This window comes from Macaca nemestrina, chromosome 11 (genome assembly GCF_043159975.1).
Source record: "Macaca nemestrina isolate mMacNem1 chromosome 11, mMacNem.hap1, whole genome shotgun sequence".
In the NCBI taxonomy this organism is placed as follows: domain Eukaryota; kingdom Metazoa; phylum Chordata; class Mammalia; order Primates; family Cercopithecidae; genus Macaca; species Macaca nemestrina.
The window spans coordinates 70,073,736-70,099,516 of record NC_092135.1 but is presented as its reverse complement, the minus strand read 5'-3'; the positions used below and the strand labels follow the sequence as shown (position 1 = coordinate 70,099,516).

Genomic DNA, 25,781 nt, shown 5'->3' with positions numbered 1-25,781 from the left:
CTGGCCGGACGTCAGCTGGAGTTGAGATGACCTAGGTAAAAAACCAGAAGCTGTCTCATTTCTCTTGGTTTCCCTCAGATTCTTCTCTCTGCATTGCTCTCACCTTATGGCTTTGCTTATTGAAATAAAGACTCGAAATGAGACTGTCTGGAAAGATAGTCTCTAAAAAATGACAAAAAGCTGGGCATGGTGGTGCATGCCTGTAATCCCAGCTACTCAAGAGGCTGAGGCACAAGAATCACTTGAACCCAAGAGGCAGAAGTTGCACATTCAGTGGAGATCATACCACTGCACCACTGCGCTCCAGCCTGGGCAACAGAGTAAGACTCTGTCTCAAATAAATAAATAAAATAAAATAAATAAAACGTAACACCAGGGAGCCAACTCACAGAACTGGAGAATAGAAACTGCCGCTGTCATCTTGTGAAATTAGTATAGGTACCCTAGCGTGTGGCCACAAGCTAGAGAGGAGGCCATTACACCTTGCAATTTTCTCAGACACTTGCCAAACCACCCAACAATGAGCCACCTTCCTGGTTAACCACAGGGAGGGCTGTGGGTGGGGCGGTCACAGGATCAGACTCTGGCTCTAACTCAACCTTGGGGAAATGTTGCTCCTTCTGGGAAATCCCTCATGGCTGCATCTGCTGCATCTACCATCAATCGGCAATGCCTGGCCCAACTCAGAGCCGCCAGTTCTCTGGTCATGCCAGGTTTGCTGCAGAGAGTAGAGAAGAAAAAAGGAGGAATGCATTGTAAAGTGCCTTGAAGTTCTCTGATGAGAAATGATTTACATAAATCTGGTCACATCCACACTATAGAACATTGTGTGTTAAAAAGAAAGTGCTCTACTGTGCTGACAAGGGAGGTCACCTCCATAATATGGTACTAGGTGAGAAAAGCAAAGCGCAGAGCAGACATAAGAGAATGAGCCCATAGGTTCATGTAAAGTATATATATATTCTTGTAAATACATAGGACATTTCTGGAATGCTATATTAAATGGAAGTAACTGTCTTGTTTCTGGGGATGGGAGGGCTAGGGGGAGTTTCACTTTCACTTTTTGCCCTTCTGTACTACTTGCATAATTTTTAAAAATAGTCAAGACCTTTTCTAAATTATATGATGAATGAGGCCAAGAAAAACTATTATAAATATGTCTCTATGCTAACAGAAGCTAAAAATAAAAATCATCTTCTTACTTTTATCTCTCTAGCCTAATACACGTTTCTATATTAATACCACATCTTGGCAGGCATATCAGGTGCTGCTTCTACACAATGGGGATTAAGCTTTATAGTGAAAAAAAAATTAAAGGTGAGCAGATGAACAAGTTTGATTTATGGAGGCAGACAAAAACGTGTATAAACATTGAATAAATAGAAGGCTGATACACTCATATTTCACCCAAAAGCCTTTATAGTGGACCCCTATTGGTCTGGCCTGGCCAAAATCCCTTCCCTCTTTGTCTAGAAACAACAGAAGTACCCTCATCTGACTCCATAGGATCCTGGAGGGGTGGTCTATCATGTTGCCCCAAATCTCCCTCTGTCAAAGAGATAGGCCCACACACTGGCTAGCCCACTGGAGCACCCCGTTCTCCAAGCCCCGGTTATTAGTTGAGGAAGAGGCAAGTGTCCTAAGCTGGACCAATCTGAATCTTCCCTAAGATCTGACACATGGGCACTAAAAGGGAAATGTTGTCTCTCTTCCTCTAGGATCTTGAGCTATATAGACCACGAAGGCTTGAATAAAGCCAGGCAGAGGTAAACAGAGTTGAAAATGGAGGGTGAGGGATAGAGCTGATAACATCACCTGAATTCCTGACTCAGCCACGTTTGAAGCCATAATCACCCACTTGGATTTCTCATTTGTATGAGTCAATAAATTCCCCTTCGTAGCTTAAGCTGGATTTTGCTGGTTTTCTTTCCCTTGCAACCTAAAGGGTCCTAGCTAATTAATATCACAATTTTCTCACTGGATAATTAATATCACAATTTTTTCACTTTAAAAACCCATTCCATGATTGTGAATACCAGCCACATTTAAGACCCAAAATTAAAGTTTATATTTTAATATTCCAAATATTAGTTTAAAGTAGGATATCCTATTTGTTCTTCAGGAAAAGGAGGCATAAGGAATTGGTTATATGGAATTTCCCCCAAGGTCATACAATTCATCTGAAGCCAAGTCCAGAATAAAAATAATTTCCTAGACCTTTTCTTCTAAAAAAATAAATGCTTTATTCTATGTCAAAGTAAAGTCAAAAGTTATCTGCAAAATCTGCTAGGAAAAGGAAAAGGGAGATGAACCTGTGCTGATGATGTCTTGGTTCAAGAGAGAGCAAGGATCAAAACAAATCAACTTCAAATTCCTCAAATTTCCAACTAGCTGAGCTTTATCAAACTAACTTTGATGAGTTCTTGTCCAGAAAGAACACAAAAATTAGCCAGGCACGATGGCTTGTGCCTGTAGCCCCAGCTACTTGGGAGGCTGAGGGAAGAGGATCATTAGAGCCCAGGAGGTCGAGGCTGCAGTGAGCCATGACTATGCCACTGCACTCCAACCTGGCTGACAGAATGAGACCCTATAGAAAAAAGAAAGATTCTCAGCAACTGTGTGTCTATTCTACATAACATGTCTAGAATCCAAGTGTTTTTAACTATACTTATCTTCTAGACAATTAGATAAATGATTCTAAAGCTCTCATAATGTTTGTCTAAAGCATTATTTTATACTGTAAGTGAAAGCCCTCATAAAGAGAATTCACAGACTTACAACTCAATAGTAGAAAAACAAATAACCTAATTTAAAAATGGGCAAAGGACCTGAACAGGCATTTCTCCAAAGAAGACATAAAAATGGCCAACAGATACACGGGAGGATGCTCAACATCACCAGTCATCAGGGAAATGCAAGTTAAAATCACTATGAGATATTGTCTCACTCCTGTTAGAATGGCTATTATGAAAAATTCAAGGCCGAGTGAGGTGGCCAACGACTATAATCCCAGCACTTTGGGAGGCTGAGGCAGGCGGATCACTTGAGGCCAGGAGTTCAAGGCCAGCCTGTCCTATATGGCGAAACCTCATCTCTACTAAAAATATAAAAATTAGCCAGGCGTGGTGGCACATGCCTGTAATCCCAGCTACTCAGAAGGCTGAGGGAGAAGAATTGCTTGAACCTGTGAGGCGGAGGTTGGAGTGAGCCGAGATTGTGCCACTGCATTCCAGCCTGGGTGACAAAGTAAGGCCCTGTCTCAAAAAAAAAAAAAAAAGTCAAGAGATAAAAAATTCTGGCAAGGGTGTGGAGAAAAGGGAACCTTAGTACACTGATGGTAGAGATGTAGATCGGTACAGCCATTATGGAAAACAGCATGGAGGGTCCCAAAAAATTAGAACTAGAACTATCATCTGACCCTGCAATCCCTCTTTTGGATATATACCCAAAGGAGATGAAATCACCACCACATAAAGATATCTGCACCCCTACATTCATTGCAGCATCATTCACAATAGCCAAAATATGGAAACAACCTTAGCATCCACTGACTGATGAATGGATAAAGAAAATGTGGTATGTATATATAATGGAATATTATTCAGCCTTAAAAAAGGAGGTCCTGCCATTTGTCACAACATGGACGGACCTGGAGGACCTTATGCTAAGTAAAATAAGCCAGACACAGAAAGAAAAATATTGCATGCTCTCACTTATATGTAGAATCTGGGGCGGGGGGGAAGGTCAACTATACAGAGATGGAGAATAAAACAGTGGCTACCATGCATGTTGGGTGGCATGGGGGCAAATGGGGAGATATAGGTCAAATGATACAAGTAGCAGATATACTCACAGCCTATAATCTCAGCATTTTGGGAGGCCAAGGTGGGAGGACCACTTAAGCCCAGTAGTTCAAAACATAGCAAGACCCAATCTCTACAAAAAATACAAAAATTAGCCATGTTTGGCAGCGCACATCTGTAGTCTCAGCTACTCAGGAGGCTAAGGTGGGAGAATCACTTGAGCACAGAAGTCAAGGCTACAGTGAGCCGTATTCACACTACTGCACTCCACCCTGAGCTACAGAGCAAGACCCTTTCTCAAAAAAAAAAAAAAAAAAAAAAGAGTAGCAGATTTAGTGAATGAAAAAGTCTAGAAATCTAAAGTACAACATGAGGATTATAGGTATTAAAATTGTATTGTATTAGAAATTGTTGTCAAATAAGTAAATTTTAGCTATTGTCACCAAAAAAGTAACTATGTGAAATAACAGCTATATTAATCTGCTTCATTATAGTAACTGTTTTACTATCTACAGGTATCCCATAACATCATGTTGTAAACCTCAAATATACACAATCATGTTTACTGAAAAAATAAAAATAAAATTTTAAAGAGTTAAAAAGAAAAACATTGAGTTAACAAAAAGTTCTGTTTTCTCAATGACAAATAGAATAAAAGTCTGATGAGTACCTAAGGCAAAAACTCAGTGTAAAATTAAACTCCTTGTAACAGAATGGTAGACAAGAAAGGAAATTCTTAAAGGAATCTTTTCAGTGCAAATGGTAGAACTAGAAAGGGAAGATAAGAGCTCTATATGTGGAGTTGAGATTTCCTCTGCAGCTGGGCATTTGGCACAGCTAGTTTTCTAAGAAGCGTGTCACTATTCAGAAATTCTATAATCACAGCTAGCAATGGCCAATTCACCTTAAAAGTTGGCAATAAAGAAAAAACGTGCAATCAGATAATGGGTAACAAAAAAAATCCAATATGGGCCAAGTGCAGTGGCTCACACCTGTAATCCCAGCACTGTGGGAGGCAGAGGCAGGAGGACTGCTGGAGCCCAGGAGTTTGAGACCAGCTTGGGCAACATGGTGAGAACCCGTCTCTACAAAAAATTTTAAAACTTAGCCAGGCATGGTGGCACATGCCTGTGGTCCCAGCTACTCTGAAGCAGGAGGATTGCTTGAGCCCAGAAGGTCGAGGCTGCAGTGGGTTGTGTTCAGGCCACTGCACTCCAGCCTGGGCATCAGAGCAAAACTGTCTCACACAAACAAAAAAACAAAATGTGAATCTTGTGCCACCTCATGTAGCTGAGCCATGATCCTGAGTGGGGCACCTAAGATCTCTGAGCCTCAGTTTCCTCACTTGTAAATGAAGAGATTGGTAGATGGTCTCTGAGGTCCTTTATAAATGCACAAGCAATACAGTTTGTAGTTTCTCACTCTGAGCCTAAGAGATTTACACTTTTTTTTTTTTTTTTTTTTGAGACAGAGTCTTGCTCTGTCGCCCAGGCTGGAGTGCAGTGGCGTGATCTCGGCTCACTGCAACCTCTGCCACCAGGGTCAAGTGATTCTCCTGCCTCAGACTCCTGAGTAGCTGGGATTACAGGCACCTGTCACCATGCCCGGCTAATTTTTGTATTTTTAGTACAGACAGGGTTTCACCATGTTGGCCAAGCTGGTCTCAAACTCCTGACCTGAGGTGATCCACCCGCCTCAGCCTCTCAAAGTGCGGGGATTATAGGCGTGAGCCACCGCGCCCAGCCGAGATTTACACATTGTAAAAGGTAGGGCAGAAAAGCTGAGCACAATGGCTCACGCTTGTAATCCCAACACTTTGGGAAGCTGAGATGGGTAAGATCACTTGAGGTCAGGAGTTGAAGACCAGCCTGGCGACCATGGCAAAACCCCGTCTCTACTAAAAATACAAAAATTAGCTGGGCGCGGTGGCACGTACCTGCAGTCCCAGCAACTCAGGAGGTTGAGACAGGAGAACCGCTTGAACCTGGGAGGCAGAGGTTGCAGTGAGCCGAGATCACGCCACTGCACTCCAGCCTGGGCAACAGAGTGAGACTCCATCCCAAAAAAAAAAAAAAAAATAGTAGGGCAGAGGCCAGCATTAGAAGATGAAAACTGTAAGGAACTAAGGAACTAGATTTTTGACTTGCTTCTTTTAAGTGCAAAAAGTACGAATTCTTTCAGAAAGATATTAAAGGAAGGCACAGAATCTATGGGGTCCTGGCATATTACAACCAGAGATTAATTGGTCATGTGCAAGAAGGATAAAAATCATTTGCAATCCGTAAGAAAAAGACCACTAAGCCAATAGAAATAGGAAAAGGATGTGAACCATCTGCTCATAGAATTCAAGTAGCTCTTTTTTCACGTGGAAAAGAATAAATTGTACTCAAAATTTAAAAGATGAAAATTACAATGAAATTCTACTTTTAAAGCCTATTTGCTCACCTTGGCAAATATTTTAAAAGTGCAGTAAGCCTAGTGTGAACAAGGGGGGAAATGGGGAGCGGTCATTGATGAGAGTATCAATAGGTACCACCTTTGGTGGTCAACTGGCAAAATCTATAAAATTTTAAATGCAAGTATTTTTCAAGGAGACAATTCCACTTCTAGGAATTTATTCTATAGACATGGTTGCACACGTACTCAAAGACATAGACACAGATGTTCACTGCAGAATTGTCTGTAACAGCAAAAGGATGGAAACAACTGCCATATCCTTCCATCGTGGCCGATAGAATAATTACGGGGTGCTGGTATAACACACAGAACACCAGGCAGCCATCTAAAAGAATGCCGTGCATCCACACACGCTGATGTGAAGTCATCTCCAAGATACATGATAAAGGGGGAGCTGAGGCGGGAGGGCAGATGACCCAATCTGGGGATGGGGACGCATTGAAACGTATACTTGTGTTCTGGAAGGAATCAAAAGAAAATATTAGCAGTGGCTGCCTGGTCTGAAAGGGGAAGAGGCTTCTGTACTGTTTGAATTTTCTTCCATGTGCACTTACTAATTTTTCCATTTTTAAAACTACTTAATTAAAACACCCACCCACCAACACACACACACACACACACACACACACACACACACACACACGAAAAATAGCCATTTAAGCAAGGTGGAGGGGAGAGGGATTCATGGTACTCTGAGCTCTGGTGTCACAAGGAAAGAGAGTCCACATCCCACCCAAGCACTGAGCAACAATGGAAAGTCAAACGCTGGAGGAGGAAGCAAGGCAAAAAAATATTTTTTAAATAAAATAAAAAGCTTTATGCAGATTTAAAGAAAATGAAAGCAGCGCAACGAAGAAGGCATTGGAGTAGCACTTTCCACCAGCATATTGCTAGTCAGAATGAGTGCAGCCTGGCGCGAGCACCACCCGCTTCCGTGACCACGACTGGACCCCTCCCCAGCCCACTCTCCCCGGGGGGCGCTCGTTCGTGCCTTCCGAGCCGTCCGTGGGGGCGACCCAGGCCCGGGTGCCTAACTCCCGGCAGCGGGGCGGCGGTCCGCGCTTCCCCGAGGGTGGTGCAGGTCAGCCCCGTAGGCGGGCAAGGTCCTAGCCCCGGGACGTGCTGTCGTGTATGCAAACTTCGCTGCGGTCTGGCAGAGTTCTCGGTGGGTCGCGGCCCCAGAGTCCCCAGGCACGGCTGCAGTTGCGCCCGGGGCTGAACGCGGCGGTGGCTGTCGCGCACTCCCAAGCCTCCCCGCCCCGCCCCGCCCCGGCCCGCATTCCTAAGGCCACAGTGCGACCCAGCGGGCCGCGGGGAAACTGCGCCGGACCGCGGCCCGCCACCGCCCGAGCCCTCCTCACCGGCAGTCTTCCAGGAAATGTGGCCGCGAGAGCAGCCTCCTTCCTCCTTCCTAAATGGAGAGGGCTAATCTGTTTGCCAAGACAATGTTGCTAAACCTGACCCTTCCCTCACGCTGTAGAAGAAAATGGACGTGCTGGGAAGTTCTGGTGGAGGGACTTGAAGGGATAAAATTCAGAATTCCAGACATCTGATAATTTATGAAGTCAAGGAAGGTTCGTTTCTACCTGAAGAATGACTCTAATGATTTAATAAAATCTATAGACACTAGGATTATAAGCAGGCTCGACCAAAACGCCACCTCCTTTGTGACGTTGGCCTCTGGCTAAGTGGAAATGTGCCCTGGCTCACTGGCATGTCATTGCCTTTAACAGACCCTACAGGCTCCCTGAAGCAGAGATCCTGTCTTCCTCTTCTGTGTTAGGAATAGGCACCAAGACAGAAACCCTGCAGAGGTTAAGAACAGGAAAGAAAAAAAGAAGCAAAGTCACAACAGCAACACTTATTTGCCAATTATATTTGTCATTTAAGAAGTTTATTGGACTGGGCGCGGTGGCTCACGCCTGTAATCCCAGCACTTTGGGAGGCCGAGGTGGGTGGATCATCTGAGACCAGCCTGGCCAACATGGTGAAACCCCATCTCTACTAAAAATACAAAAATTAGCCGGGTGTGGTGGTACCTGCCTGTAACTCCAGCTACTCAGGAGGCTGAGACACAAGAATAATTTGAACCCAGGAGGCAGAGGCAGGTTGCAGTGAGCCGAGATGGCACCACTGCACTCCAGCCTGGGTGACGGAGTAAGACTGTCTCAAAAAAAAAAAAAAAAAAAGTTTTATTGAACACCGAATAGCCATATATTATGGTGAACCTTGATCCAGTAGACCAGCATTTTTCAATGGATGCCCTCTGCACGTCAGTTTCAGGCCATATGAATACCATATAACTTGAACATCAGAGCACCCTGAATATACGGTGATCCCACGTGTTGTCAGAGAAAAGTTCCTCAAAAACAAAAGTTGGGGTTTTGGGAATTTTTTAGCCAACTTGAAAACATAAATGTTTAGGATATAGATAAGAGTTAAATATCAGTGTATAGGATTGGATTTATTCATTTAGTTACACATAAAAACTTAAATCACATATGTAAAATAATACATTGATTTTGAAATAATGCTTTTTTTCCACTCTGACATGTTATGAAGCAATTTTATTTAAACTCTTGCCTGAGTTTTTCAATATCTTAGTCAGAAGAAGAGACACATCTTAGGGCATATAACACAGTCATTTTTATTTACAGACAGTATTTTTTGAACCCATGTGTGAGCTATCACCGGACATTTAATAATAAGCCATAATTTGATAAATTCAGAGTTTTAAAAAATGTATCCTATAGGTATAGATTTGTGATCTCTTCAACATATTCACTAACTGTATTGCTTTTTTGTCATTGCTGATTTACACCAACACCCAGTCAGTAGTCACATGGAGAGGTCAGGCCCTGCATCAATCAGTAAGGGTCTAGCTACAGAGAATAAGGGTCTAGCTCCTGGCTAGTTTAAGCAAGAGATTTGTAATAGGGTGTCATATAACTTCCAGAATCACTGAACTGGAGATAGTAGGGGAGGGTTTGGCAAGAAACGGACTCTAGACTGAGCTTCTAGTAATAATTCCAAAGTCGCTTCAGAGAATTGGCCAGAGAACAAAAAGGCCCAAGCCAAATCTGGCTCTGCCGCTATGGTGGCCCCATGTGAAATGATGCCACCTCTGCTACAATCAAGAAGCCGCCGGCCAAGCTTGCTGCTGCTGCATATCACCTCTGCTACCAATCACAAACAAAAATGAATGCCTCCTTCCAAAGGCAAGATTTATATAAGCAAGTGCATCTGAGTGTCAGAACCTAAAGTACATCCAAAATTCTCACTGCAAGAGGGTCTAGAAAAGACTGTTTTTAGCTTTCCAGATTCTTCCATATAAGAAGACAGATTATTTTTTATATATATAAAAAGTAGAGACTGGGTCTCACTATGTTGTCCAGGATGGTCTCAAACTCCTGGCCTCAAGCAATTCCTCCCACCTTAGCCTCCCAAAGTGCTGGGATAACAGGCATGAGCCACAGTGCCTGGCCTAAGACAACTGAAGAAAGTTAGACTACATGGTGAGTAAGGTAGTCCACAGCAACTGCCTCATACTCCCAAGAATAGTTACTAATTTTGAGCTAAATGTATTTTCCCCCTCTTTTTTTTTAAAACCAATTCCATCAGATTACTTTTATCATCAACTAAAACTAGTATTGATTGAAGTAGTTTCAGTATTGTGCTTTTTCCATACAACACCTTAGTCGTTTAAAAGTAAGTAATCCAGAAAATGCCCTGAAATATGAGACCTTGGAAGCCCTTGAATATTAGGATACTCCATCTTTTCTGAGAGATAATTTGGAAGAAAAAAACCCTTGCCTCATATTCGAGTATACACAGTAATTATTTCATGAAAAGTTTGTTTTTTTTTTTTTAGTATCTTTATGGGCAAGTGTATCCATTTTATAGGACTGCCTAACAAATTGCCGTAAAATGGATGGTTTAAAACAATAGAAAAGTATTCCCTCAAAGTTCTGGAGGCCAGAATTCTGAAATCAAAGTATCAGTAGGGCTCATTTCCTTCTAGGGGCCTGGCCTTCCAGCTTCTGGTGGCTAATATTTTATGGCTTCCTTGGCTTGTGGCCACCACTCCAACCTCAGCCTCTGCCTTACTATCTCTCTCTTCTGTATCTGTCTTCTCTTCTGTCTCAAATTTCCCCTGCCTTTCTCTTGTATGAACACTTTTCATTGGACTTAAAGCCCACTTGAATAATACAGGATGATCTCAAGATCCTTAACTTAATTACATATGCAAAGATTCTTTTACCAAATAAGGTAACAGTCACAGGTTCCAGGGATTTGACATGGGTGTTCTGAAGGGACCACCATTCAACCCACTACAGCAAGGAAGTTTAGGAAATGCTGGGCTAAACAAATTAAATTGGTTTCTTTGCTGCAGGATTTTGCAAAACCTTTAACGTACTACATGTGCATTGTGAATCTCCAAGAGTGAGATACAGTATACAGTGATTTTCAAATTTATTCAACCATGAAATCCTATTTGCAGAAGCAATATTCCATAGAACACACTCTGGCATAGACATAATTTACCTGCTGGGCAAGACCTCAGAAAGAATGTCAATAAGTATCAGAGAAGCCAAAAATAAGTGACTAAACAGTCAAAGGTTCTCAAGGATTTGGCAAGAGTAACTATTCTAAGCCATAACCATGCAACTCTGCTAAAGGTCATCACAGCCATAAGGTCATAACATGAAATAAAATATTTATGTCCAGTTACTAAACTGCTTCCTGTATTTGTCCATTTTCAAGCTGCTGATAAAGACATACCCAAGACTGGAAAGAAAAAGAGGTTTGATAGGACTTACAGTTCCACATGGCTGGGGAGGCCTCAGAATCATGGCGGGAGGTGAAAGGCACTTCTTACATGGCAGTGGCAAGAGAAAAATGAGGAAGAAGAAAAAGCGGAAACCCCTGATATACCCATCAGATTTCATGAGACTTATTCACTATCATGAGAATAGCATGGGGAAGACTGGCCCCCATGATTAAATTACCTCCCCCTGGGTCCCTCTCACAACACACAGGAATTCTGGGAGATACAATTCAAGTTGAGATTTGGGTGGGGACACAGCCAAACCATATCATTCCACCACTGGCCCCTCCAAATCTCATATTCTCACATTTTAAAACCAATCATGCCTCCCCAACAGTCCCCCAAAGTCTTAATTCATTTCAGCATTAACCCAAAGTCCACAGTCCAAAGTCTCATCTGGGACAAGGCAAGTCCCTTCCGCCTATGAGCCTGTAAAATCAAAAGCAAGCTAGTTACTTCCTAGATACAACTGGGGTACAGGTATTGGGTAAATACAGCTGTTCCAAATAGGAGAAATTGGCCAAAACAAAGGGGTTACAGGGCCTATGCAAGTCTGAAATCCACTGGGGTAGTCAAATTTTAAAGCTCCAAAATGATCTCCTTTAACTCCAGATCTCACATCCAGGTCACGCTGATGCAAGAGGTGGGTTCCCATGGTCTTGGGCAGCTCCACCCCTGTGGCTTTGCAGGATACAGCCTCCCTCCCAACTGCTTTCATGGGCTGGCATTGAGTGTCTGCAGCTTTTTCAGGTGCACGGTGCAAGCTGCCTGTGGATCTACTATTCTGGGTTCTGGAGGATAGTGGCCCTCTTCTCACAGCTCCACTAGGCAGTGCCCCAGTAGGGACCCTGTGTGGGGGCTCCAACCCGCACATTTCCCTTCCACACTGCCCTAGCAGAGTTTCTCCATGAAGGCCTAACCCCTGCAGCAAACTTTTGCCTGGACATCCAGGCATTTCCATACATCCTGAAATCTAGGTGGAGGTTCCCAAAACTCAATTCTTGACTTCTGTGCACCCACAAACTCAACACCACGTGGAAGCTACCAAGGCTTGGTGCTTCCACTCTCTGAAGTCACAGCTTGAGCTCTGCATTGGCCCCTTTCAGCCACAGCTAGAGCAGCTGGGACACAGGGCACCAAGTCCCTAGGCTGCACACAGCACCGGGACCCTGGGCCCGGCCTATGAAACCATTTTTTTTTTCCTCCTGGGCCTCCAGACCTGTGATGGGAGGGGCTGCCATGAAGGTCTAGGACATGGCCTCAAGATATTTTCCCCATGGTCTTAGGGATTAACATTAGGCTCCTTGCTACTTGTGCAAATTTCTGCAGCCGGCTTGAATTTCTCCCCAGAAAATGGGTATTTCTTTTCTATCATATAGTCAGGCTGCAAATTTTCCAAACTTTTATGCTCTGCTTCCCTTATAAAACTGAATGTCTTTAATAGTACCCAACTCACCTCTTGAATGCTTTGCTGCTTAGAAATTTCTTCAGATACCCTAAATCATCTTTCTCAAGTTCAAAGTTCCACAAATTTCCAGGGCAGGGGCAAAATGCTGCCAGCCTCTTTGCTAAAACATAACAAAAGTCACCTTTACTCTAGTTCCCAACAAGTTCCTCATCTCCATCTGAGAACACCTCAGCCTGGACCTTATTGTCCATATTGCTATCAGCATTTTGGGCAAAGACATTCAACAAGTCTCTAGGAAGTTCCAAACTTTCCAACATTTTCCTTTTTCTGAGCCCTCCAAACTGTTCCAACCTTTGCCTGTTACCCAGTTCCAAAGTCGCTTCCACATTTTCAGGTATCTTTTCAGCAACGCCCCACTCTACTGGTACTAATTTACTGTATTATTCTACTTTCACACTCCTGATAAAGATATCTGGGACTGGGAAGAAAAAGAGGTTTAATTGGACTTAAAGTTCCACATGACTGGGGAAGCCTCAGAATCATGGCGGGAGGTGAAAGGCACTTCTTACATGGTGGTGGCAAGAGAAGCAAAAACAGAAACCCCTGATATGCCCATCAGATCTTGTGAGACTTATTCACTATCATGAGAATAGCATGGGAAAGATCTGGCTTCATGATTAAATTACCTCCCCTTGGGTCCCTCCCACAACACATGGGAATTCTGGGAGATACAATTCAAGTGGAGATTGGGGTGGGGACACAACCAAACCATATTACCTCACATCAGGTTCTATTCTGGTTCAGGATAAAGTACAAACTCCCAATCCTTTACAATCCTTTACCTCAATCTTCTTACCCATTCCTATCCTACATTTATCCTTGCTCCAGCCAAACTCACATACACATTGAATTTCCTACTGCCATTCCATGAAATATGCCTTCTCCCTACAACTCCCCTTTTAATAGCTGAGGTTCATGTCAGTGGATACCTCCTAAATAAAACCTGCTTTGTCACCCCAGTGCATTTGGCAGAGGATGCTTGTGAAGTATCTTGTTTTAGAGTTCTTTGCATGTAGATATTATTTTTATCACTGGTCAGCAAGCACCAGCAAATAAGGATCATGACTTAGATCTCTTTATATCCTCCAAGTGATCTAGGACACTGATTTTTATAGAATAAATGCTCAAAAGAAATGTGTTAATTGACTAAAAATGAAAATTAATCTTGGAGACCAAGTGCAGTGGCTCATGGCTGTAATCCCAGCACTTTGGGGGACTGAGGTGGGCAGATCACCTGAGGCCAAGAGTTCCAGACCAGCCTGGCCAACATGGCAAAACCCTGTCTCTACTAAAAATACAAAAATTAGCCTGGCATGGTGATGTGCACCTGTAATCCCAGCTACCCAGGAGGTTGAGGCAGGAGAATCACTTGAACCCAGGGGGAGGAGGCTGCAGTGAGCCAAGATTGCACCATTGCACTCCAGCCTGGGCAACAAGGGCAAAACTCTGTCTCAAAAAAGAAAAGAAAATCTTGGGAACTATGTATGCAGATGTAAAAGTGCCATCTAAGACTCCTCCCCTCCCCGTTTCCCAGATGAGAGTAGACTGGGCTATTCAAGGTTGGAGATGTATCCAATTAGTAGTGATGAATGGCAAACTCAGAATGGTGATGGCATTGAGGACCTGGGGTAGGCAGAGTCAGTCATGTGTTCTCTATCTTAATGATTTAAAACATCCCCAAAAGAATTGAAAACTGGTTGAATCAGCTTTCTATATCTATGTATACAGAACCCTTGGATACAGACGGCCAACCACACTATGCCATTTTATTTAAAAGACTTGAACATATGTAGATTTTGGTATCTGCAGGGAGTGTGGAATTTGGTATCTGTGGGGGTTCTAGAACCATCTCCCACAGATATGATATCAAGTGTTCAAATACACATATACACATGTACATGCATGTTCATAGCAGCGCAGCACTATTCACCATAGCCAAAAAATGAAAACAACCCAAATGCCCATCAACAGATGAATGGATAAACAAATTGTGGTATATACATAAAATAGAATATTACGCAGCCATAAAAATGAATGAGGTACCAATCATGCTACGAAGTGGATGAACTTCAAAAATACTACACCAAATGAAAGAAGCCAGACACAAAAAGTCACATATTTTATGATTTCATTTATATGAAATATCTAGAATAAATAAATCCAGAACACAGATTGGTGGTTGCTGCTGATGGCAGTGGCGGGCCATCTGGAGTGGCCCCATCATGCTGGCTGTGGCAGAGGGGTTGGGCTGAGGTGGTAGTAGCGGGAGCAGCAGTGGCAGTGGTGGGACCCCTGTGCCCTGCGTCCCCTGTGTCCCACGTCCCTGAAGCAGCCAACTGCACCACCTCCACTCTCACATGGCCAGGCCAGACCCTCAGCTGCTCCAGAACCCAGCCCCACATCACTGCTGCAGGGAGGATGTGGGGAGGAGGCAGACAGTACCCAGAGCCCACCCCTGGGGCCCCCCAGGAGCCCGCCACCCTGGGAGCCACTGCGATGGGGCCAGGCTGAGTTGCCCACCAGCAGGGGAGCAGCACAGTCTGGCACACAGGGGTGGGCAGAGAGGGGCCCCAAGGCAGAGCTGGACCCAGGGCGGTGCTGCACCCCATGGAGCGGGCAAGAGCAGGCAGGAGTCCCACCCTCCCACACATGGCTGTGGCCACCCAGGTTGCGGCTGTGGACCCAGACATCTGTGCACTTTTAGGGGGCCCAGAAAGGCCTCCCTTTCCCCCACAGTCTCAGAGGTGTCCAGTCCCACTGCCTGGCCTCTCCCCACTGTGGGCACCCACCCGGATCACAGAGTGGAGTAGAGGCCAAGCTAGGCACTATTGCAGCCTGGCCAGGTGTTCATATGTGCAGGGCAGTGCTGACACACCAGCCCCCTGCCACCTCAGCCTCCTCCAGACTTTGGGCACTGACAAGCGCAGGAGGGAGGCCAAGGGGGAGCTGAGGACAGCCCAGCACCAGACTGCAGGTGCCTTTTGGCATAAACAGCCTGTGCTCCATGAATAGTGGCAGGAGGCAAGCAGGCTCCTGGGAGGAAAGGGGCTGGTCCCCAGTAAAGCCCCACCTTCAAATCAGGGAGGACCTGAAGCCTGGGGGCTGTCAGCCAGTCCCATGGACCTGAGGGGGAACTTGTGACGTTTTTCCCTAAGCCTGCCCATGGCTGCTCATGGACCAATCAGCATGCACTTCCTCCCCTCTGAGGCCCATAAAAACCCCCAGACTCAGACAGACTCAAGCAGAAGATGGAGAGAGGAAGGAGAGAGGATGGAGAGATGACAGGGAAACAACAGAAAGTAATGGAACAACCAGCTGTAGAGAGAAACTACCCTTTCTGCTGAGACTGAAGAGAGGATGGGACACCCTGGCTATGGAGAGGAGCTGCCCAGGAGAGGAGCTTCCTACTGCGAGTCTCCTCTGAGCTGTTCTGTTGCTCAATAAAGCTCCTCTTCGCCTTGCTCACCCTCCACTTGTCTGCGTACCTCATTCTTCCTGGACACAGGACAAAAACCCAGGATCCACTGAATGGTGAGGCTAAAAGAGCTGTAATACAAATAGGGCTGAAACACCTGCATTGCTCACCACATTGTGGGGAGCAAGGAGGAGAGAAGAGAGAAGGAGAGAAGCGCTGCAGCCCTCAGTTGGGGGGCCAGACCTGGGAGCTCCCCAAGCCAGGGCTGTGACTCCCCTTTTTGGGCCCTGCAGTTCTGGAGTCTCCAAGCCTCAGGGCACCACTGTGTTCCCCATTGCCAGCTATGAAAGTTGCTTGTGGTGCACTTGGTCCAGCTGCAGCCTCACAATGAGCTGGCACCTGTGCTGGCACCTGTCCCACTGCAGCAGCCAGCCTGCCTGACTGTGCACAGTGGCCAAACCCCATGCTTGCTCACTCACACACCTCTCACTACTCTGCTCCAGTCTCTTTGGAGGCATGGGATCCAGGCCAGTAATGCAAGCTGAGCACAGCCTGCTGAGCACAGCCTGCCAGGACGAGTGAGCTTATTAGGCCCAAGCAAAACTCAGGCAAAGGTGCCACTGGCCACAGAGGCTTCCAGCCAGAAAAGCAACACCTCCCATCCCACACACACCAAGGATCCCACAACTCTGGGAGGAGGGGGACATGTGAAGCAACTGCTTAATGAGTATGAGGTTTCCTTTTGGAGTGATGAAAATATTTTGGAATTAGATAGAGTTGGTGGTTGCATGTTTTGCTAAATGTCACTGAATTGTTCACTTTAAAGTTGTTAATTTTGTTGTGTGAAGTTCACTTCATTCTTTAAAAAACAGTACAGCAATATGAGCAAACCTGGTATTAAAGTGTAATAAGCGATGCCCAGAAAACTTGTTACAGAATAATTTTCAAAATATATCACTCATTGTATAGCCTGAGAAAGAAGGCTATACAATCCTAAGAAAGAAGAACAAAGCTGAAGGCACCATGCTTCCTGATTTCAAAATATATTATGAAGCTACGGTAATCAAAACATTATGGTAATGGCATAAAGACAGACATATACTCAATGGCACAAAAAAGAGAGCCCAGAAATAAATCCACATACATCAGTCACTTGATCTTCAATAAGGGTGCCAAGAATACACAATGGGGAAAGGATAGTCTCTTCAACAAATGGTGTGGGGAAAATTGGATATCCACAGACAAAAAAATGAAATTGGACCCTTATATCATACACAAAAATCAACTCAAAATGGCTTAAAGACTTAAATTTCAGACCTGAACCTATAAAACTATAAAACTCCCAGAAGAAAACATGGGGAAAAACTTCATGACATTGGTGTTAGCAAAGATTTTATGAATATATATATTTATATTTATATATATTATATTATATATAAATATATATATTTATATATAAATATATATTTATATTTATAATATATTATATTATATATTCATTAAATCATAAAATATTTATATTCATCATATTATAATATAATATGAATATAAATATTTTATGAATATACCCCAAAAGCAGAGGTAACAAAACCAAAAATAAACAAGTGGGATTACATTGCCTAAAAAGCTCCTGCACTGCAAAGAAAAAAAAAAATCAATGGAGTGAAAAGACAACCTATGCAATGGTAAATAACATTTGCAAGCAATATTACTGATAAGGGGTTAATCTTTAAAATATATAAGGAACCCCTACAACTCAATAACACAAAAATTAATAACCCAATTTTTAGGCTAAGAACTTGAATAGACGTTTCTCCAAAGAAGATATGCAAATGACCAACAGGCATATGCAAAAATGCTCATTTTCACTGAGGACTGGGGTGCATGAGTAAGACCATGAGTAGAGTAATGGGGACCAGATTTGAGCTGGGGTGAGGCCAGTGTCTAGGTCACCAAATAATCAAGGAAATGCAAATCAAAACCACAATGAGATATCACATCACACCTATCAGAATGGCCATTATAACAAAACAAAACAAAACATAACAAAACACCAAAAAAACAAAAAGACAACTGTTGGCAAGGATGTGGAGAAATTGGAATCCTTGAACACTGCTTGTGAAAATGAAAAATGATGTAGCCACTGCTGAGGTGGGAGGATCACTTGAGCCCAGGAGCTCAAGGCTAGCCTGGACAATATAGCAAGAACCCATCTCTAAATAAATAAATAAAATGGTGCAGCCACTATGGAAAACAGTATGGAGGTTTCTCAAAAATCTAGAAATAGAACTACCAGATGATCCAGCAATCCATTTCTGGGTATACATCTGAAAAAAATGAGATCAGAATCTCAAAGACATATTAGCACTCTTATGTTCATTACAGAGCTAGTCACAATAACCAACAACCAAACCACCTTAATGTTCATCAACAGATGAATGGATAAAGAAAATGTGGTATATATGAGCAATATGATACTACTCAGCTTCAAAAAAGAGAAGAATTCTGCAATGTGTGACAACTGGATGAACTTTGTCATTATGCTAAGTGAAATAAGCCAGACACAGAAAGAAAAATATTGCATGATTCCAGTTAGATGAGATAACCTAAAATAGTCAAATTCATAAGATAAAAAACTAGAATGGTGGTTACCAGGGGCTGTAGGGAAGGGAAAATGGGGACGTGTCAATCAATAGGCAAAAAGTTCAGTTAAGCAAGATGAACAAGCTCTGGAGATCTACTGTACTACATTGTACCTATAACCAACAATAATGTGTTGCACATTTCTTAAACATGTGTTAAGAGGAGAGACCTCATGTTAAAAGTTCTTACAACAAGAAAATTATATATATATATGTTATTATAATAACTATTATTTTATCTATGATAAAGATCATAAAAGCTAAGAACGATATCTGAGACTAGTCTGCAGCTATTATTTTAAGCATTATCTATTAAAAACTTTCACCTGAAAAACTTTTACAAAAGCAACAACAAAACTAAATGCGCTCTTGTAAACTGACCTCAATATGCCAGTGTGGGCCTCCACTTCAGGCTTCAAAAGCAAAGTGCACTAGGATGTCAGCTCCATTACAGCACAACCCTTGTCTGTCTTGTTCCCCATATATCTTCACTGCCCTCAGACAGTGCCTGGTGCACAGCAATAACTGTTTATTGAGCTTCCCTGAGAGATCTAGATGCTGTAACCCAGGAGACAAACAGTTACCACAGTCAGAGTAAGGCCCTTGGGTTCAGGCACACAGGCTGAGGTGAAAGAGACAGGGGAGGCAGTGGCCTGCATGAGCTGAGACTTTCACACTACCACCTCTGAAAGGCACCACTCTATCAGCTTCCATCAAATAGATGCTACAGGGCTTGGCAGAAGAGAGGTCCCAAAGGAAGACACACGGTTGAGCCTTCCCTGTGTCTGTCTGTCCTGGGCATACCCCTTTGCTGACCACAGGGAGCTACACACCTGTCCATCCTCTTGCCATACTCTTATTTATGGGCTATTTAGCCATCTCTAGCTACAAGCTCTGCTTCCCTCCACAATCACCAAATTTGGCAACGGCCTTTGGACTGGTTCCTCAAGCCACACCCAGCTCTGGTTTCAGGAGAACCCCTTTGACTTAGTGACCTAGACAGTGGCCTCACCCAGCTCAAATCTGGCCCCATTACTCCATTCCTGTCTTTCTCACGGGCCCTCAGCCCTCAGATACCCCTCACCTGGAGTAACCACACCAAAAGATATGCACATCACTCAGTCCCTATCCACTTGTGCCACAGAGCAAAACAAAATAATATTCAGCCTCATTATCAAACAGGCACAAGTCAAAAATGTAATATTAGGTAAAGAGCCAGAATGGAGCGTGAGGTCACACAGTTTGAATCTAGCTGAATGGGTGACAGATAATGATCTTTCTGTTCTGAAGACAGGCATCCTGCTCCCTGTTTTCTTCTTCTAAATTCCCCTCTAGTCCCTCTCTCAGTCATCCCTAAATCTCTTATCTCCTGCTCTCCTTTCAATATGTCTCCCAGTGTCTTCCATACCTCTTTCTTCTATTTCTCTTTTATCCTTATCTAATGAGTATAGAAAACTGATTACAACAAGTAGTGTAAATATTTCTTATGTATGACACTTTTTTCATCCAATTTGGAATTATAAGGAGAGCATTTGTCAGAATTGAAAGGACGGAGTTTCTACAAAATTCATGTTTCCATACTCCAGTTAAACACTCCTCGAATGTTTAACTCCTGAATCATGGTGTCTATTATGGGTTGGATTTTATCCCCTCAAGAAATATGTTGAAATCCTGACCCCAGTACCTGTGAAAGTGACATTACTTGGAAATAGGGTGTGTGCAGGTGTAATCATGCTTGTCAATGAGTTCATAATGGAATAGTCTGAGTCCTTAATATAATATGACCAGTATCCTCATAAGAGAGGAGAAACACAGGGACACAGACACACAGGAAGAAGATAGCCATGTGACAATGGCAGCAGAGATTGGAGTGATGCATTTCCAAGCCAGAGAATGCCAAGCATTGCCAGCCAACACCAGAAACTAGAAGAGGCAAGGAAGGATTCTCCACTGCAGGTTTTAGAGGGTGCCAACACCTTCATTTTGGACTCTAGCCTCCAGAACTGTGAGATAATAAAATTCTATTATTTTAAGCCACCCGATTTGTGACATTTTGTCACAGCAGCCCTAAGAAAGTGTCCCTCAGACACTTCTTTTCTTTTTCTTTTTCTTTTTCTTTCTTTTTTTTTTTTTTTTTTTTTTTTTCTTTTTTTGAGATGGAGTCTTGCTCTTGTCACCCAGGCTGGAGTGCAATGGCATAATCTTGGCTCACTGCAACCTCTGCCTCCTGGTTTCAAGCGATTCTCCTGCCTCAGCCTGAGTAGCTGGGATTACAGGCACCCCCCACCATGCCCAGCTAATTTTTGTATTTTTAGTAGAGATGGGGTTTCGCCATGTTGGCCAGGCTGGTCTCGAACTCCTGACTTTGTGATCTGCCCACCTCAGCATCCCAGAGTGCTGGGATTACAGGTGTAAGCCACCACGCCTGGCCCCTCAGACACTTAAAAAAAAAAATTCTTGGGGCTTCTTTGAGAATTCTTATTACCGACTTTGGTTATTCATTCCTGATTTACCTAATTATGAGATCAGAGAAGTTGACTATTTATATATCTCAGAAAAAAAAATGTAACTAAAATTTGTCGTTAAGTTGATTTTATTTTAACATGAATGTGCCCCAGTAGCAATGTACTAGCCCCTGAGCCATGGTTTATAAATGTCAGTCCCCCTAAGAATCCTTTGATGAAATCCTCATTCCAGGTCTGAAATGGAAAAAAAGTGAGCCTGGGACATTTTGTTGGACCAAAAAGCAACGAAGTGCTCAAAGACCAACCAAGACATGTCAAAAGATTACAGGAACCAGCTTGAAAGAGCTCCTGCTACCCAAACTTGGAGGAACTGGAGCAGCAAATAGAATAAAAGAATAATGATAGTAATGGATGATAACACAATGAATTGCCTAAAAAAAATCCACAGTCCATGGTGATACTCAAAAGAAAGAGGGAGAAAGAGAGATCTTACAGAAATGTCAACTAATAAACGTGAAAGGAATGATAGTATTAGAAAATGATCATTTTGAGATCACATTTCACATCACATCAAAGCTGTGGAATTTCCCCTCTTCTAGGGGGAGCCTTGTGAAGATAAAGATAATTTAAGCTGCTGGAAGCCATGGATGTGGAACCCATGGATATGGAGTGCCAACTGTATAAATAACTATTTTACCAAGTTTCCTATGAAGATGAACAAGGGAACTGACTTGTCAAAGCACACACCAATGAGTAGAGGCAGAACCGGAATCAGAATCCAAGACCTCTCTTGCGCCACCCAGCACATGAGGGCTCTCTCCATGGGCATACTCCTCCCTACCTCCTACTGACCTGCCCTGTGCTGTGGGTAATAGATGAATTGCAGTGGTCCTCAACTTTTTTGGCACCAGGGACCGGTTTCATGGAAGACAATTTTTTCACAGATCAAGGGAGAACAGAGAGTGGCGGGGATGGTTTCAGGATAACTTAAGTACATTACATTTATCATTAGATTCTCATAAGGACTGTGCCACCTGAGCATGATGATTGGGTGATCACGTGCATGTGTGAGATCTGCCACCCTTGAACCTTGTTATGACGTTAGCACATTACCCATCTGACCTGAAAAAATAGAGGAGTGCGCAACCTAGATCCCTCGCATGCGCAGTTCACAGTAGGGTTTGTGCTCTATGAGAATCTAATGCCGCGCTGATCTAACAGGAGGCAGAGCTCAGGCGGTAATGCTTGCTTGCTCACCACTCAAGCAGCCTGCTTGAGTGCAGCCCAGTTCCTAACAGGCCACAGACCAGTACCATGGGGACCTCAGGTCTAGTGGACTCCAAGAAGGACATTGGAAGAAGGAAATGGAGAAACGAGCAGACTTCAGAATAATATCAACAAGCCATGGAGTTAGATAATGTGAAAGTCTACTGGTGAGTCTAAGGGATCTCCCTAGATGTATTTAGGAGTAACCGAATGATTATAAGGAAAGCTGTAAACTGGCAAATTGGACTGAGAAAAATCTGGCAAAATGCAGAAAGAGGATAGTATAAATCCAAGTGCAAACAGAAGGGCACAGATCATTCTGGAATGTAGGCTCCTGGTTTCAAGTATTCCATCAAGCTTTGTTTCCCGATTTGGAGTTTGGAAACAGAGTCCCTCTAAACTTAGATGGAGTTGAACGCAGCATGAGGACTGGACGGTGAGTTTCCAAAAGGGAGAGAGCACAAAAAAAGAGGCACAAACAAGCTGATCCCATGAGGGAGCCAAACACCAGATTTTGCCTCAACCTCCAGGAAACTTGTGAAATCACTGCCTTCTCTTTCCTCTAATTCCATTGATTTCACAACATCCTCTGAGCTTTTGTGTGAAACACTGTGCTTGGTGTTACAGGGATTGAGGGTAACAGGGCGTTGGGGGTGGTAACAAGGTGTTGGGGTGATATACAGAATAAATAAACTGAATGAGGGCCTGCCCTCAAATTTTAGTCTTATAGTAAGAAGCGATTCACACATTGGACTGTGATTTCATGCCCACTGCTCAGTCTCCTGATTGCTCATTCTGCTTCTCAGCTTAGTCCTGGACAGATAGGGTGTGTAATGTGGGGCAGTCTGTGTCCATAGTCACTCAAAGATAACTCCTGACCGTGGATTCAAAAATGTGCATTATAAACTTTTTTTAATGACCATTTTGGAACCTATGATATTATCAATTCAGGCAGTGGATGCTAAAACTGTAAAGGAACCATATATTCACATGGACTCAAAGTATCGCTGCACAAAGGACTTGATAATTGTAAAGGGAGGAGTGGCAAGATATGGCAAACACCTCAACTGAGCGATCACACTCAGTAACATGCTGTGTGCCTTCTGGTGTAACGGAAAAAGAGATACACACAATCTCATAAGTAGTGTTGGCACCAAAAATGTTTCCCCAAAGGTAATCATGAGAAAACAATCAGACGAATACAGAATATGGTACATTCCACAAGACAACTAGTTCGATCTCCTCACACAAGCCAATGTCATAAAAGAAAAAAAAAAGGTAGGGCAACTATTCTATATTAAATGAGACCAAAGCCATAACAACCAAATATAATGCATGAATTTGATCGGATCTCAGATTGAGGGGAAAAAAGTTATAAAAAAGGCATTTGAAAGGAAATTTAATACACATTATACATCAGAATCATTGCTAATTTTCTTAGGTGTGATCATGCTGTCATGGTTAGGGGAATGACATTACTCTCAAGAGATGCACGCTAAAGTGAAACATCACAATGTTTGCAATTTTCAAATGTCAACAATTGGTAAATAGAGATGAAGGATGTACAGGTGCTAATTGTATTATCCTTTCAATTTCCCTGCAAGTTTGAAATTTTTCAGATAAAACAGAGAGTGGAGACTTGAATGTGGCCTCAACGTTGCTTTCTTTTTTCCTTCATGATGCTGGGTGTTAAAGCATTTTCCATGTCTTCTTAGACTATCTTTTCTTTCAAATAAAAGAAACAACACATACCTGGTCTAAGCCAAAGTACTGTTTCCACTGCCTGCAAGTGTGCAGGGATTTCCTCGTAGCAGCTGTCTCGCTGGGAGCATTTTCTGTTTCGGCACCTCACATGTTTGACATTATCTCATGGATGTAGGGAGCTTTAGGAATATGTCACTGTCTCTTTGAAACTTAAAGATGAATCATTCTCTCAATCTCTAGGGAAAAAGATAATGCCATGGATTCCCTCACTGCTGTATAAGAAGGGGCCATGCCCAGCAGATTCCAGTAATGGCTTCTGAAGTTTATAACAGATGCCAAAGTGTGTTGGGAATACCACTGGGCTAAAAATTGGGAATCTCCTGGGGAAAGTTATTTCACCTTTCAAGGCTTCAGTTACTTCATCTGTGAAAGGGAATGATTGCAATGAATGCTTTTAAAGTTCCCTTCCAGCACTAACGGTTTATCACTGGAGTTTCTGCTTCCCCAGACATAGAATCATGGCCCAAAAGAGAAAGCGAAGGGTCAGTTCTTCTCCTTGAGCACAGTCCTCAAATTCCTGGATGCTCCAACAGGGAAGCAGCACCCTCAGCCCTTCTTCTCGGGGCAAAATAAAAACACTTTTTAAGCCTAATCCACCACTGCACCTGGCCTACACCTACCTTTTTTCTAGAAACAAATGTGTCAGTTGGCAATTAGTGAAGCCTCAGAGGCAAAATTAATTCCACATGTACTTAGCACACTATATAAAGAGAGGATCAAAGGAGGACCGTCTGTGCAGAATGTGGTTATCTGCTTCCTGTATTCTCTCCAGCTGAGCATTGTCTGTTGGCTGTGGGACCCCTTGGAAAACTCTGATAGGGCAAAAGGAAAGGAGTTGACAGAAGATTTGGGCAGACATTGCAGAGGAAATGGGCAAACTTTCATTCAGGGTGTAGCCAGAATGGAAAAAGATGAAAAGTTTAAGATGCCGGTAACAAATGGAGAAGAAAAAACAGATTTTTCTTTCTGGAGGCAGATTTGTTTCCACTTTAAGTTCAACGCCCTTATGCTATAATGGTATTTTCTATCTCTAGAAAAGTCATTTATATGACTTTTATAATAAATAATGATGCAAAAATATTTAAACTACATTCTTCCCTGGCTAACCATTCAAGTCAAGCAGAGGTCCACAAACTGTGATAGTCTCCAGCATCAAGAAGAACTAACTGCATTCTTTTTTTTATTTATTTTACTTTAAGTTCTGGGATACATGTGCAGAACATGCAGATTTGTTACATAGGTATACATGTGCCATGGTGGTTTGCTGCACCCATCAACCCATCATCTAGGTTTTAAGCCCCAGATGCATTAGGTATTTGTCCTAATGCTCTCCCTCCCCTTGCCCCCGACCACCCCCCTACAGGCCCTGGTGTGTGATGTTCCCCTCCCTGTGCCCATGTGTTCTCATTGAAGAAATAATTACATTCATGTGTGTGTGTGTGTGTGTGTGTGTGAGACGGAGTCTCGCTTTGTCACCCAGGCTGTGCAGTGGTGCGATCTCGGCTCACTGCAATCTCTGCCTCCCAGGTTCAAGTGATTCTCCTACCTCAGCCTCCCAAGTAGCTGGGACTGCAGGCGCATGCCACCATACCCAGCTAATTTTTTGTATTTTTAGTAGAGACAGGGTTTCACTGTGTTAGCCAGGATGGTTTCAATCTCCTGACCTCATGATC

The 25,781-nt window shown here is 43.2% G+C and overlaps 1 long non-coding RNA gene and 1 pseudogene across 2 annotated transcripts in view; one reads left to right on the top strand and one right to left on the bottom strand.

Annotated features, from left to right (window-relative positions):
* Positions 1 to 10,957, bottom strand: part of LOC105483235 (uncharacterized) — a 50,833-nt gene extending 39,876 nt beyond the window's left edge. For both annotated transcript variants that reach the window (XR_011609576.1, XR_988127.3), the window contains exon 1: positions 7,622 to 10,957. This is a non-coding gene — a long non-coding RNA (uncharacterized lncRNA). The remainder of the gene's footprint in view (positions 1 to 7,621) is intronic.
* An 11,133-nt stretch (positions 10,958 to 22,090) lies between these two features.
* Positions 22,091 to 22,201, top strand: LOC112426986 (small nucleolar RNA U13; annotated as a pseudogene).
* The last annotated feature ends 3,580 nt before the right edge of the window (positions 22,202 to 25,781 follow it).